The sequence below is a fragment of the Hemitrygon akajei genome, chromosome 6 (genome assembly GCF_048418815.1).
Source record: "Hemitrygon akajei chromosome 6, sHemAka1.3, whole genome shotgun sequence".
NCBI lineage: Eukaryota > Metazoa > Chordata > Chondrichthyes > Myliobatiformes > Dasyatidae > Hemitrygon > Hemitrygon akajei.
The window spans coordinates 86,942,700-86,957,705 of NC_133129.1; the positions used below are offsets into that span (position 1 = coordinate 86,942,700).

The 15,006-nt window shown below is 47.4% G+C and overlaps 1 protein-coding gene across 6 annotated transcripts in view; it reads left to right on the forward strand.

Moving 5' to 3' along the window:
• Positions 1–2,531: 2,531 nt before the first annotated feature.
• Positions 2,532–15,006, forward strand: part of LOC140729226 (neuroligin-1-like) — a 448,622-nt gene continuing 436,147 nt past the window's right edge. For 3 of the 6 annotated variants that reach the window (XM_073048748.1, XM_073048749.1, XM_073048751.1), the window contains exon 1: positions 2,533–3,091. The gene's annotated coding sequence lies outside the window, so the exon portion shown is untranslated. Of the gene's footprint in view, positions 3,092–15,006 lie in introns of all 6 variants that reach the window. The other 3 variants (XM_073048750.1, XM_073048752.1, XM_073048746.1) reach the window with 2 other exon arrangements.

The window sequence follows — 15,006 nt, forward strand, 5'->3', positions numbered from 1 at the left end:
TGGTGTGTACTTGTGTCTGTGCACGTGTTTGTGTGTCTTGTTATGTCTGTTTGTAAGTGTTATCTGTATTTGTGTGAGCCTGTGGTTATATGTGTGTGGGTGATTGTGCTTGTTTGTGAGTGTGTTTGTGCATGTGTGTGTGTGTGGTACCTGTGTGTCCATTTCTGTGTATTCGTGTGTGTCTGTGTCTTGTATGTGTGAGTTTGTTTGTGTCTGTGTACGTGAATGTGTATGTGTGTGCATGTCTATGTGTATGTTGTGTCTGTTTGTGTGTGTGTCTGTTTCCCTGTGTATGAGTGTATGCATGTGTCTGTATGTCTGTGTGTATATGTGAGTGTATTTGTCTCTGTATGTGTACGTGTTTATGTGCGCCTGCATGTAATAGTTTATTTGTGTGTGTGTGTGTGTGTGTGTGTGTGTGTGTTTGTGCATACATGTGTGTATTTTGTGAGTGTCTGTGCCTGTCTATGAGTGTTTGAGTGTGCTTGTGAGTGTATATGTCTGGATGTGAGTGCGTGTACATATCTGTGTGTGTGATTGTGAGTGTGTGTTTGTGTCTGTGAGCGTGTGTCTGTGTATTTATGTGTGCAAGTGTGTTGGTCTATGTGCTTGTGTATGTCCTTGTGTGTGAGTGTCTGGGTCTGTGTGTTGCCTGTGCATACGTGTGTGTGTATATGTGTGCGTGAGTGTCCGTTTTATATGTGAGTGTCTATGTGTGTCAGCATGTGTGTGTGTGGATGTCCATGCGTGGGTGAGTGGGTATGCATGTCTGGGTGCATGTGTGTGTGCCTGCTTGAGTGTGTGTGCGTATGTGTATGTATATGTCTGTGATTATGAGTATGTGTAATTTTTCTGCTTGTTTATGTTGGTTTGTGTCTGCATGTGTGTCTATGAGTGTGTGTGTGTGTGTGTGTGTGTGTGTGTGTGTGTGTGTGTGTGTGTGTGTGTATGTGTGTGTGTCCGTCTGTGTGTGTTTCAGTGCATGTGTGTGTAGGTGTTTATTTGTGAGTGTGTTTGTGTCTGTGTATTTGTGTCTGTGTCTTGTGTGTGTGACTTTGTGTGTGTATTTGTGTCTGTGTGCATCTGTTTGTCTGTGTGTATGTCTGTTTGTATGTGTTTGTGTGTCTATGTGAGTCTGTTGATTGTGCTTGTGTGTCTGTGGGTCTTCATATGTGTGTCAGATCATGTTTGTCTGTGTGTGTGTCTATGTGTGTGCATGGGTCTGTATGTATGTTTGTGCTGTGTGTTTGTGTGTGCATGTGTGTGCCCGTGTGTGTGACTGTGTGTTTCTTTGTATGTGTGCATTTGTGTGTCTGTGTATTAGTATGAGTGTGTGTGTATATGTGTATGTTTGTACATGCATGTGTGCGAGTGTGTGCGCGTGAGTATGTGAATTTGTGTGTGAGTACATGGGTATGTGTCTGTGTGTGTGTCTATGTGTGTATGTGTGCATGAACATGTCTGGCTGTGTGTGTTTATTTGTGAGAATATCTGTTTGTGTATGTGTCTGTGTGTGTCTGCATCTATGTGTGCATGTGTCTGTATGAGCATGTGCCTGTGTTTGTCTATGTGTGTGTTTGCGTTTGTGCATGTCTGTGTATGTATGTGTGGGTGTGTGTCTTTTGCAATTTGTGTATATGTGTCTCTGAATTTATTTGTTGGCGTGTGTGTCTGAGTGTGTCATTATGTGCGCGTGTGTGTGCTGTGTGTGTGTACGTCTCTATGTGATTTGTGTGTCTGTGTGGGTGTGGATGTATCTGTGAGTATGTGTCTTTGTGTGTTTGTCTGTGTGTGTCTCTGTCTTTATTTGTGCGTGTGTTTATGTGTGTGTGCCAATGTGTATATGTTTCCGTGGGGGTGTGTGTCAGGTTGTGCGTGGTTGTGTGTGTGCATGCGTGTGTGTGTGTGGGTGGGGGGGGGGGGGTGGAATTTACATGTTCTCCCTGTGGGTTCCCCCAAATCTCCACTTTCCCTAAGACATCGGAGCAGATTAGGCCATTCGCCCCATCAAAATACTTTGCCATTTCATCATGGCTGATCCATTTCCCTCTCAGCCCCAATCTCCTGCCTTCTCCCCTTAACCCTTCATGCCCTGACCAATCAAGAATCTATCAACCTCTGCCTGAAGTATACATGAAAATTTAGCTTTCACACTTCTGTGGCAAAGAATTTCAGATTCACCACTCTTCTAAAGAGGCATCCCTCTGTTCTGAGGTTGGGTCCTCTGGTCTTAAACTCCTCCTCACGACAGGTGACTGTTCGAATTCCTCCAGCGTGTTGCGGGAAACATCCTCTTCACATAGGTGGATTGTAAATTGCCCCCCACCCGCCTGGTCCGTGGGTGCGGAGTAGAATCCACGGGCGAGGTGAGCGGATGGGATTGTCAGGGGGTGGGTTCAGAGCGGGACGAGACGGAAAGATGGGACCGACCGGGAAAACCCGGTTCCTGAGATTTAAAGCTGTGCTCCCTCTCAGTCTCGCTTTAAATGGCGGCAGAATTTCCACAAGTGGCTTCGAGCCTCGGTGAGGGTGGTTGTTGCTTTAAGGGAAGTTGGCCTGACGTCAGTTTGATGCAGACTGTCTTACTGTGGAAACTGACTGCCTTCAGTGTCTCTCATCCAGATGTGGAGGAGCGAGACGCGCAGACATCCGACCGTGGATCGCGGGATATGGATCTGGCGGCAGTCTCTTAAACCCACCCCTCCCAAAGCCTCCTCTGGACGAATCCACGCAAATACCCGCTTTTAATTTCCAACACACACACACACACGGACAAAAAAAAATCAACTGCGGGGGGCATCAGAAGACACAATCCGGATAAAATGCAAAAAATTATTTCGCCAGGAGTACATCTGCGTGAAAATAATCCGATGCTTTTGGACCGACATTCTTAACACCCAGGAGGGATCTGGTCGTCTGTAGATTAACGGGGAGAGGTGGACCACGGTTTTAGAGGGGGACAGACAGAGGAAGGAGATGGGTACGTCTCCCCAGGTGCCGATCTGTAGCTGAATCGCCGGCGACCTTCCCTGTCGGTGGGACCCGTTGGAGGATTTCGCGCAGGGAGAGAGAGGATCCGAAGGAATTCGAGGTAGGAGCTTGCATCGTGATGTAGAGGCGCTGGGGATGGTTTCGGCTTGAATGCCGGACCTAATTTATGTGTGTGTGTGCGTGTATTAACCTTCTCTCGTTTTATCTTCCACCATTTTTGCTGAACATGTCTGCGTCTCTTCACCCACATTCTGTCCACCCGGTTCTCCCAGAGCCGCCGATCCAGCCCTCTCTGCCGGTGTTGTGTTATCCTCGCCCTCCTCCTCCTCTCTCCATCCCTCTCTGCCCCCTCTCCTTCCCTCTCGTCCCTCTTTCCCTCTTCCCTCGCTCCCCATCGCCACTGCCGTCCAGTCCGGTTACTTTACCTCATATTGTCCCCTCCCTCTTTCCCCGTCCTTCTTCCCTACTCTCCATCGTCCCTTCTCCCTCCCGCTTCCTCTCTCCTCTCCCCTCGCTCTTTCTCTCCCTCCCTGTCCCTCCCTCTCTCTCTCCCTCCCTCTCTTCCTGCCCTCTTTCCTCCCGCTCTCTCCCACTCCCTCACCCTCCCATTCTCTCCCTCTCTCTCCCTCCTCTCCCTCCCTACCCCTCTCTCCAATCCCTCTCCCCTCCTCCCCACCCCCTCCCATTCCCTCTGCCCTCCCTCAATCTCCTCCATAAGCTCCTTCTTCGCAATTAACCCTACCTCCCTCATACCCTTCCCATCCATCTCCCTCATTGCCTCCTATCTCCTCCTCCCTGTTCTGTTCTCTCCTCTTCCCTCAATGCCCCCTCTTGTCCAATCCCCTCCCTCCCTCTACTACCCACTTCCTTTCAATCCCCATCTGCTCCCTCCACATCCAGCCTCCATTCTCCTCCAGTTCCCCGCTGCTTTCAAAATATCTCTACATCTGGCCTCCCTCACTCCCTCAGCCCACCTCGCTCCTGCCCATCCCAATCGCTCCATCCGCAACTTCCCAACCTCACCCCTCCACTCCGTTCAGTGCAGGTGCTCACCACCCTCTTCCTCCTGCCCCACCCTCATTGCTTCTCTGTCCCCGTTCACTCCGCACTCCCTCACTTCCACTCACTCACCACACCTCCATTCCTGCTTTTACCATCTCTCTCTCATTCCCCAATTTCTCTTCTCCATGTCTCCATCTCCCTGATTCTCTCTACCATCTTCCCCCTCTTCTCTTTGCCTCTCTCCCTTCTCCTCGCTCACTCACCACACCTCCATTTCTGCTTTCACCATCCCTCTTTCATAAGCCTTCATTTCCCAGTTCCTCTTCTCCAATCTCCAAGCCCCTGTCCATCTCCCCCAAACTCTCTACCATCTTCCCCCTCTCCTCTCTGCTTCTATCCCTTCTCCTCCGTACATTTACCAGATCTCCATCGCTGCTTTCACTACCCCCTCTCACTCCCCTTGTCTCCTCTTGTCCCCACCTTTCCCTCTCCTCATATCTCTCTCTACCTTCCCTGCCTCTCTCCTCTCCACCCTCTCACCGGCCTTCGCTCATAAACCTCATACCTCTATATCAGCTCTCCCGAATTCCACCCTCCTCTCCAGCTCTCCCCTCTCTCATCCCCTATCCTTTACCCTCACTCCCCTTCCCTTCTGTTACTCCCTGACCCCCTCCTTACCTCCCTCATTCCCTCCAGCTTCTCTGCCATTCCCTTCACTCTGAGTTGACTTCCTCCTCCATCACTCCCTCACTTCCCTCTTCACTTGCTCACCAACCCTTGGACTTGCTCTGTCCCTTCCTTATTCCTGTCCCCCTCATCTCCTCCCCCTTCATCTTCCCACTCGCACTCTATCCCCCAACACTCCCTCATCTGATGTCCTCACCTGTATCTCTGAACACTCATCTCCCCTTCAGTCAGCATATCTCCCTAATCAAACCCCTCAATCCCCTCCCTCTAATTCCTATTTCCTGTCAAATGTCATCACCTCCTTCCACTCATCTCCATCCTTCCGATTCTCCCTCTCCCCTTCAGCCCCTCTCTTAACCCCCTCCCTCTTGCCCCACTCATCCCTCTACACCTGTCCACTACCCTTTTCTCTTCTCCCTCCTCTCAGTCCTCTCCCCTCTCCTCCCTCTCTCACCCTCTCTCCCCATCCCCCTCTGATCCCCTCTCTCTCCCCAACTCGCCCTCTATCCCTCTCCTACCCCTCCCACTCCTGTCTGTCCCCATCCATCCTTCTACTTCTTTCCCTCTCCCCTTTCTCCCTCACCCCCTCTCCCTCTTTCCCCATCTCCTACTCCTTCTCTCCCTATCGTCCTCTTCTCTCCCCTTCCCCCTCTCCCCCCTGCCCTCTCTCCTTTTCCCCTCTCTCCTGCTCTCCCCATCTCCCCCTGCCCCTGCTCCCACATCTCCCCTTTTCTCCCCTCCCCTCCCCATCTCCTTCCCTCTACTTCCTCTCTCTCCCTTCCTCTCCCTCTCACCCGCTATTCCCCCCTCTCTCACCCTGTTCCCCCCTCGCTCCCCTCTCCCATCTCCTCCTTGCCCTCCTTCCAGTCTTGCCTCTGTCTCCTCTTCCCCACTCTCCCCTTGGCGATCCCACCTTCACTTCCTTGGTGCTTCACACATCCCGGATGCCGGGATTACCTGGAGGGTCTGAGCCACCTGTACAACATTGACCCGGTGTTGTGCTCCCAATCCCTCACACCCTTTCGCCCTTCGCTCCTGATTCTGCACTGTTCCCGTCCCACCCGCCTCAGTTCTGGTGTGATATATCTGAGGAGGTGGGCGATGTTGTGTAAAAATGCTGGCAAAACCCCGAGGGGGCGGCCACAGAGTAATCCCGCAAGGTCACAAGCATTTCTGAGAAACTTGCCTCAGTTTCAGCCTGTGTTGGTTCTTACTGTCGACGAGACCTCTCTCCTAACTCTGTCCCAATGCCACACTCTTTCCCAGGAGTGCGTCATCCCTCTCAAAGCAGCTCTGCTGGAGCGTGGCCAGTTATCACTGCCCACAATGGCAGCTGTGTAGTCACGGGCATCAACGGCTTCGCCTCCGCATTGGGAGCTGTGGCTTTGGATGTGTTGTTTTAAATAGAGAGCAAAATCACGGCTGTGCTGCTGAGGGGGGAGCTGTCCTGCAGTCTTCCTGATGTGGAATTCATAGTTTCAAAGTAAATTTATTATCAAAGTACGCACACCCAGTGGCCACTGTTTTAGGTGCCTTCTGTACCTAATAAAGTAGCCACTGGGTGTATGTCCGTGGTCCTCTGCTGCTGAGGTCCATCCACTTCCAGGTTCAACATGTTGTGCTTTCAGAGATGCTCTTCTGCACACTGCGGCTGTAACGTGCGGTTATTTGAGTTACTGTCACCTTCCTGTCAGCTTGAACCAGTCTGGCCATTCTCCTCTGACCACTCTCATTGACAAGGTGTTTTCGCCCACAGAATTGATACTGGATTTTTTAATGCATTTCACATCAGTGTCTGTAAACTGTTGAAACTGCTGTGTGTGAAAATCCCAGCAAGATCCGGTGTTTCTGTGATACTCAAGTCACCCCATCTGGCACCAGCAACCATTCCACAGTCAAAGGCATTTAGATGACATTTCTTCTCCATTCTGATGTTTGGTCTGAACCTCTTGACTATGTCTGCTTTCATCCGTTGAATTGCTGCCCATGACTGGCTGGTTAGATATTTGCGTTAATGATACAGGTGTACAGGTGGACCTAATAAACTGGCCATTGAGTGTATGTTACCACATACTACCCTGAGACACATTTCCTTCCAGGCATTTACAGGGACAGAAAGAAACACAGTAGAATTTTCTGGATAAAAAACTATCCATAAACAGGCAAATACTGACAATAATCTACCATGGACAGCGCATTAGCATAGTGGTTAGCACAACGCCTTACAGTACCAGTGACCTGGGCTCAGTCCCTGTTGCCTCCTGTAAGGAAGGTCTGGAAGGGCCTATTCCGTGCTGCATCTCAATAAAATAAATTTTAAAAAGCCAATGTGCAAAAGGAGACAAACTGTGCAAATAAAATTAGTACCGAGATCATGAGTTGTAATGAGTCCTTAGAAGTGAGTTTGTAGGTCGTTCAGAGGACCTGAAGCTCCTCTACCTCAGTATAGCAACACTGTGTCCACTTTGCACCAAAATTACTTTGTTCTATCTTGTTCATTCCTTAATAATTTTATGTAACTTACATTTAATTTATGCTTTTCTTGTGTCCCTGACGCTCTGTGCCTGTGATGTTGCTGTGAGTAAGTTTTTCAATACTCCTGTACTAACTGTACTTGTGCAGACGACAATAAACTTGACTTTGACTCAGGAATGTCCTGGTGATTATACTGAATGGAGCTGAGGGCATGGATCCCAGTGGGGAAGGGGAGTGAGAAGGGAGTTGGTGAGGGTTGTGGAGGTGAGGCGGGGAGGTAGTGTGGAAGGGACGGTAGGTGGAATGCCCTCATGAAGTAGGAAACGGTTCCATGTTTAGTTAGAGTGCAGGTCACCTCTGTCCGCTGGATAATGCTGGAGAACATGAACTTGTAGAGGCTGTGAAAGTGAGTCCAGAGGCTGTGGAATCAGTTCAGTGTTGGGGTGAGTCAAGTTGTCCGCACTGGTTCAGGAGCCTGATGGTTGTAGGGTAGTAACTGTTCCTGAAGCTGAGGCGGGAGCTGAGGATCCTGTGCATGGAGTCCAATGGTTGTACGAGAAGAGAACATGGTCTGGTTGATGAGAGGTTTTAATGAAGGATGTTGCTAGAAGAAGTCAAGATTATTGTAATCTGCACAAGTACATGGCATCACAGATTGCAATGAAAAATGTCCTTGCAGCATCACTAGCATTCAGGATCAGACAAAAAACATTCAACAGACCCACAGCATACAGGATCAGACACACTACATACATGATCAGTCAAACAACATACAGAATGAGATACTACATACAGGATCAGACACACTACATACATGATCAGTCAAACAACATACAGAATGAGATACTACATACAGGATCAGACACACAACATACAGGACTGGGGATGCCATATACAGGATCAGACATACAACATACCAGATCAGACACACAACATACATGATCAAACACAACATTCGGTATCAGACACAGAACATACAAGATCAGACACACAAGGTACAGGATCAGACATAGAACATACATGATCTGACATACAACATAGAAGATCAGATGCACAACAAACAACATCAGATACACCATAGAAGATCAGACACACAACATATATGATCAGATACACAACATACAGGATCAGACTCACTACATACAAGATCAGACACAGAAAATATGGGATCGGTCACACAACATACAAGATCAGATGCAGAACATGCAGGATCAGGGATTCAACATACAGGATTGGACATACAACATACATGATCAAACACACAACATCCATGATGAGACACACAAGATACAGGATCAGGGACACAACATACAAGCTCAGACACAGAAAATACAGGGTCAGACCCACGAGACACAGGATTAGACACACAACATATGGGATCAGACAATATAAAAGACATAAAACATACAGGATCAGACATACAACATATGTATGTGATTAGATACACAACATATGAGATCAGACACATTACATACTGGATCAGAAGCACAACATACTTGATCAGGGATGCAACATTCAGAATCAGACACACAACATGATCAGGCTAAAACATACATGATCAGTCGCACAACATACAGGATGTGACACAGTTTGCATGATCAGACACTGAACATACATGATCAGACACACAACATACATGATCAGACACGCAACATACAGGACCAGCGAAAAAACCATACAGGGTTAGAAACACAACATACAGGATCAGACATACAACATTTATGATCAGACAAATAAGAGACAGGATTAGACACACAAAATACAAGATCAGACACAACATTCAGTATCAGACATATAAACATATAAGATCAGACATAAAGCATATGGGTTCAGACTCACAGCATTCAAGACCAGACAGACAGCATACACAGAGCATACAGGATCAGGGATGTAACATACAGGGTCGGACATTCAACATACATGATCAAACACACAACGTACAGGATCAGACGTGCAACATAGAGTGTCAGGTACACAACACACAGGATCAGACACACAACATACATGATCAGACTCACAACATAAAAGACCAGACATACAACATACAGGATCAGTCATGCAACATATGGTGTGGAATACAGGATCAGGCACACAACACACAGGATCATACTCACAACATGCAGGACCAGTCATACGACATACACAATCTGGCACACAACATACATGATCAGACATGCAATGTTCATGATCAAACACACAACGTACAGGATCAGACGTGCAGCATACGGGGTCAGTCATTGGACATACAGGATCAGACAGACAACATATGGGATCAGACACACAACATATGGGGGCAGACTCACAACATACAGAATCAAACACACAACATACAAGATTAGACACACAACATACAGGATCAGGGATGCAACATTCAGGATTGGACATACAATTTACAGGATCGGACACACAAAATACAGAATCAGGCACACAACATACAAGACTAGACAAAAAACATTACAGGTTCAGACACAAAACATAAAGGATCAGAAACATGACATACAGGACAGACACACAACATACATGATCAGACATATTACATATGTGGTCAGGCAGACAAGACACAGGATGAGACAAACAACATGTGGCATCGAACACACAATATACAGGATTGAACATACAACATATATGATTGAGCACACAGGATACAGGATTAAACACACAACATATAAGATCAGACACACAACATATGGGGCACGCAGCACACAGGATCTGACAAATTACGTATGTGACCAGGCATACATCATACAGGATCGGAGATACAACATAGAAGATCAGACATGCAATATACTTGATCAGACACAGAATATACATGATTAGCCACACAACATAGATCAGACACACAACATATACAGGGAAAATACAAATGAATTCCAGAATTATGTGAGAAAAACTAGAGCTTGATTCTGGGTGTTGGGCAATGTTTAATGGATGCAGTTTGGCGTTTGGACTCTGCAGTACACCTTACGATATGTTTCTCGTTTCTGGTCTCTCATTTTTCTTGTTGCTATTTTGGGCGATTTGGTATCTGGACGGCCTGCAGATAATGAACTCTGAGCTAAACTGGACATGCCTAGACTATTTTCCATTTTCGTGTCTTATATTCTGTGTTTTTCACTTGTTTTATTCTGTTGCCATTTGCGTGATTTGGTTTTATTTGCGCGTGTTGGGGTTGGGGTGATGTTTCTTTTTCTTTGAACGCATTCCTTGTCGTTTCTTTGTTTCATGGCTGTCTGAGGGGAAGACAAACTGAGGGCTGTATACTACATATATACTTATACAATAAATGTAATTTGAATCTTGAATCTTTGAGTTTAAGAAAATTAGTCCTTTGTAGTGATAGTGTGGCAACACTGAGGTCGTGATTAGGGCTGTGTCAGTTCATTCAGGAAACGAATGGTTGAAGGGAAGTGCCTGTTCTTGAACCTGTTGGTAGGGGACTTCAAGCTTCCATGCCTCCTACCCGACAGTAGCTCTGGGATGATGGCATGGCCCAGACAGTGGGGATACTTGAAGCTGGGTGTTGCTTTCTTGAAGCAGCACCCCTTGTTGACACTACTAATGATAGGGTGGAATGTGCCCGCGAGGTATTGGGATGTGTCCACCACTCTCTGCGGCTCCTTATGTTTCCTCTGCTTTGGAATTTCCAAGAAGACACACTGTAGGAGCAGAATTAGGCTGCTCAGCCCATCGAGTCTGTACTACCATTCAATCATAGCTGTGCATCAGAATCAGGTTTAATATCACCAGCATGTGTGATGAGATTTGGTGTCTTAGCAGCAGCAGTACAATGCAATACATAACAATAGAAAAAACTGTGAATTACAGTAAAATAGTTAAATAAAAAGTGCAAAAATAGAAATAAAAAAGTATTGACATTGTGTTCATTGGTTCAATGTCCATTCAGAAATTGGATGGCAGAGGGGAAGAAGCTGTTCCTGAATCACTGAGTGTGTGCCTTCAGGCTTCTGTACCTCCATTCTGATGGTAACAATGAGAAGAGGGCATGACCTGGGTGATGGGGGTCCTTAATGATGGATGTCACCTTTTTGAGGTGTCCTAGATACTACGGAGTCTAGTGGCCATGATGAGGCTGACCGGGTTTATAAGTCTCTACAACTTATTTCAGTCCTGTACAGTGTGCCTCCCCCGTACCAGACGGTGATGCAGCCAGTCAGAATGCTCTCCACGGTACTTCTGTAGAAATTTTTGAGTGATTTTGGTGACACACCAAATCTTCTCAAACTCCAAATGAAATATAGCTGCTGTCATGCCTTCTTTGTAAGTGCATCGATTTGTTGGGCCCAGGATGGATTCTCAAAGGTATTGACAGCCAGGAACTTGAAATTGCTCACCGTCTCCATTTCTGATCCCTCGATGAGGACTGGTGTGTGATCCATCGTCTTACTCTTTCTGAAGTCCACAATCAGTTCTTTGGTCTTACTGACACTGAGTGCAAGTTTGTTACTGTGACACCACTCAACTCGATGGTATATCTTGCTCCAGTATGCCGTCTAGTCACCCTCTGAGATTCTGCCAGCAGTCATTTGTTATCAGCAAATTTATAGATAGCATTTGAGCTGTGCCTGGCCACACAGTCATGGGTGCTAATTCTTTCCTCCTGATCACCCCTCCATGTTTCTATCATCATTTGCCTATCTTAAATGTCCCTGATGTACTATATCTGCCTGTACCGCTATCTCTGGTAGCGTTCTCCACTCTCTGTGAAAAAAAACTATGTCCAATCACTTTCGGCTCAAAGGGAAAAGCCTTCATTTTCTCAACCTCTCCTCATAAGAGGGATCCATTGCTGGTAAACCACCTCTCCACAATGGAGGATGTTTCCTCCCATCTCCCAGCGACGTAAGGGGTTGGTGGGTTAATCGGCTACTCCTCGTGTGTGGGTGAAGGGTTGAATCATGGGGGGGGGGGCATTGAGGGAAAAGTGGGGAGAATGAAAGGCATGGTTGATGGCCAGCACAGATTCTTTGGTCCAAATGGCCTGCTTTTGCTTTAGTGCGTGTGTGTGCGTATGTGTTTGTAGGGTGCCGGGGTGCAGATATGTCCCAGACTTGCCCTCTCACGTTCGTTTAGGGGTATCAGCTTTCGGCCCCGCCAAACAGGGTACTCATGTTTGGGTGGATGCTGTGTAATGTACCCCCAATCACAAACAGTACACCATATGCAATCAAATGATAGACTTTATGAATCTTAATCTGAATATAGGGTTAGTATGAAAATAAACAAAACAAAAAAGGGCTGAAGTTAAAGTCCCAGTATCAGTTGGAGCTCACTCAGCAGGTATTCCTCCTCCACTGAAACGTCACCAACCCTCGGACCCTCGAATTCCAGTGTACACCGTCCAGTGGTCTACCAGCACTCTCCACGTGCGTCGTTCCTCTTCTCCTTGATGAAAGCCCGTGAAAAACCCCGGCTCCCAGACACACAAGAAAGAATAATATTTCTCCCATTGGATAGCTGCCCATTATCTCTAGTTATAACCCAAACGTTGCTGCTACAGAGAAGCCATTACATGTCTCTACTGAAGGAGGTGTAAGGTGCTCCTTCCCTCCGCTAGCCTGCAGGGCACCCTTGGGCGAGGTGTAACACCTGCTTAGCCCAACCCCCCCCCCCCCCCCACCCTGATCAGGGTCATGTGAAGCCATGAGAGCAGGTGGTGGATGGTCATATGAGCAGCCGCTGCAAATCACAAGTCCTGGTTATGTGACCACTGACGCTAGGCAGACAATCTCTGAAGAGTATTGATAATGGCTGGGGTCGCCTGATTTGTAAAGACACTGCCCAGAAGAAGGCAATGGCAAACCACTTCTGTGGAAAAATCTGGCAAGAATAGAAAGACCATGATCACCCATGTCATACAACACGGCACCTAACGAACGAACGTTGTGTGTGTCCATATGGACTTTGTATTTCTCTGTGTGACAAGGTGGGTTTCCCCCAAGTGCCTGTTTCCGCCCACATCCCAACACTGGATTAACTGGCCACTGAAAATTTCACCCCCCGGTGTATGGGTGAGGGCTGGAATCTGGTGGGAATATGTGGAGAATGAAACGCCTGGTTGGTGGACAGCATGGACTCATTAGGCTGAATGGCCTGTCTTCATGCTAAATCTCTCCCCAACTGTAGGTATTAGGGAGAGGTTGGCCAGGCTTGGACCTTAGGAGAATGGGGGGAGACCTTACAGAGATATAGATATGGTGGAGGGAAATAGTCTTCTCCCCCGAGGTAGGGGAGTCCAAAATTAGGTGGCATTGGTTGAAGCTGAGAAAGGAGAGATTTAAAACAGATCTGAGGGGTAAGTTTTTCCCGTGAGGGGGTGGGGTGAGTCTATGGAATGAGCTGCCAGTGGAAATGGTCGAAATAGGCATGATAGTGTCATTTAAAAGCACTTGGACAGGTACACAGAGGGGAGGGATATCAGCCAAAAGCAAGAAATTGGGACTAGCTGTGGTGGCACCGTGGTCAACGTGGACCAGACGGCTCAAAGAGCCTAGATCCATGCTGTATTATTCTGTGACATGGGAGTCCTCGTGCAGGATTCCCGAAGGTTAATTTGCAGGTTGGATCAGTGGTGAGGAAAGCAAGTGCAATGATAAATTCATTTCAAGAGGACGAGAATATAAAAGCAAGGATGTAATGTTGAGGCTTTATAAAGCACTGGTGAGGCCTCACTTGGAGTATTGTGAGCAGTTTTGGGCCCCTTATCGAAGAAAAGATGTGCTGACTTTGGAAAGGGTTCAGAGGAGTCTCATGTGAATGATTCTGGGTTTCAAAGTCTTGTCGTAGGAAGAACGTTTGATAGCTCTGGAACTTAAAAGAATGATGAGGTGACTTCATTGAAACCTGTTGAATGTTGAAAAGCCTTGATAGAGTGGATGTGTTTCCGATGGTGGGAGAGTCTAAGACCAGAGGACACAGACTCAGAATAGAGGGATGTCCATTTAGAACAGAGATGAGGAGGAATTTCTTTAGCCAGAGAGTGAATCTGTGGAATCGTCACCACAGGCAACTGTGGAGGCCAAGTCATTGGGTATATTTAAGGCAGATGTTGATAGATTCTTGACTGGTTAGGGCATGAAGGGATATGGGGAGAAGGCAGGAGTTTGGGTCAGAGAGGGTAAATGGATCAGCCAAGATGAAATGGCAGAGCAGACACGATGGGCCAAATGGCCTAATTCTGCTCCTGTGTCTTAGGTCTTACTGTAACTAATGTCTGTGTTTGGATGAAGACCATGGTTGTCAGGGTTAGTGGTTAATCTGGGTGCGGTTGAACACTGACCCTCTCTGCAACTTGAAACACACTTGCTTTCCCATTCCCAGTGAGGGCTCACCAAGCTGAAACATCGACCCATCCTCTGCTCCTCCATGGCCGCTGCTCAGCCCGAGGAGTACTTCTGGATCGCTGCTTCACTCTTCCAACCCAAGCAGGAACCTAGAGCGTTCTGGGAAAGTAATTTGCATTTCATGCGCTGGAGGAAGTTTATGCTCTTGGGACACGCTGTTCGTTTCCTTGGTGTGTGCTGGCTCTCTGGGTGGTGTGACCGGGGATTAATTCGCAGTTTGTGACAGAGTCACACTTCATGGGAACAGGCTCTTCACTGTACTTGTGTCTGTACTGTCACCACCAGTTTACAACCCGATTTTATTTTCACCACCTTGCCAATATCTCTCCCATCCCCCAGATTCTCCCCTTAACCCACACACTCGGGGGCCAATTTGCCAAACAACCCCGCACAGAATCAGGTTTAATATCACTGGCAAACACACACACACACACACACACACACACACACACACACACACACACACACACACACACGTGTTTATAAAATA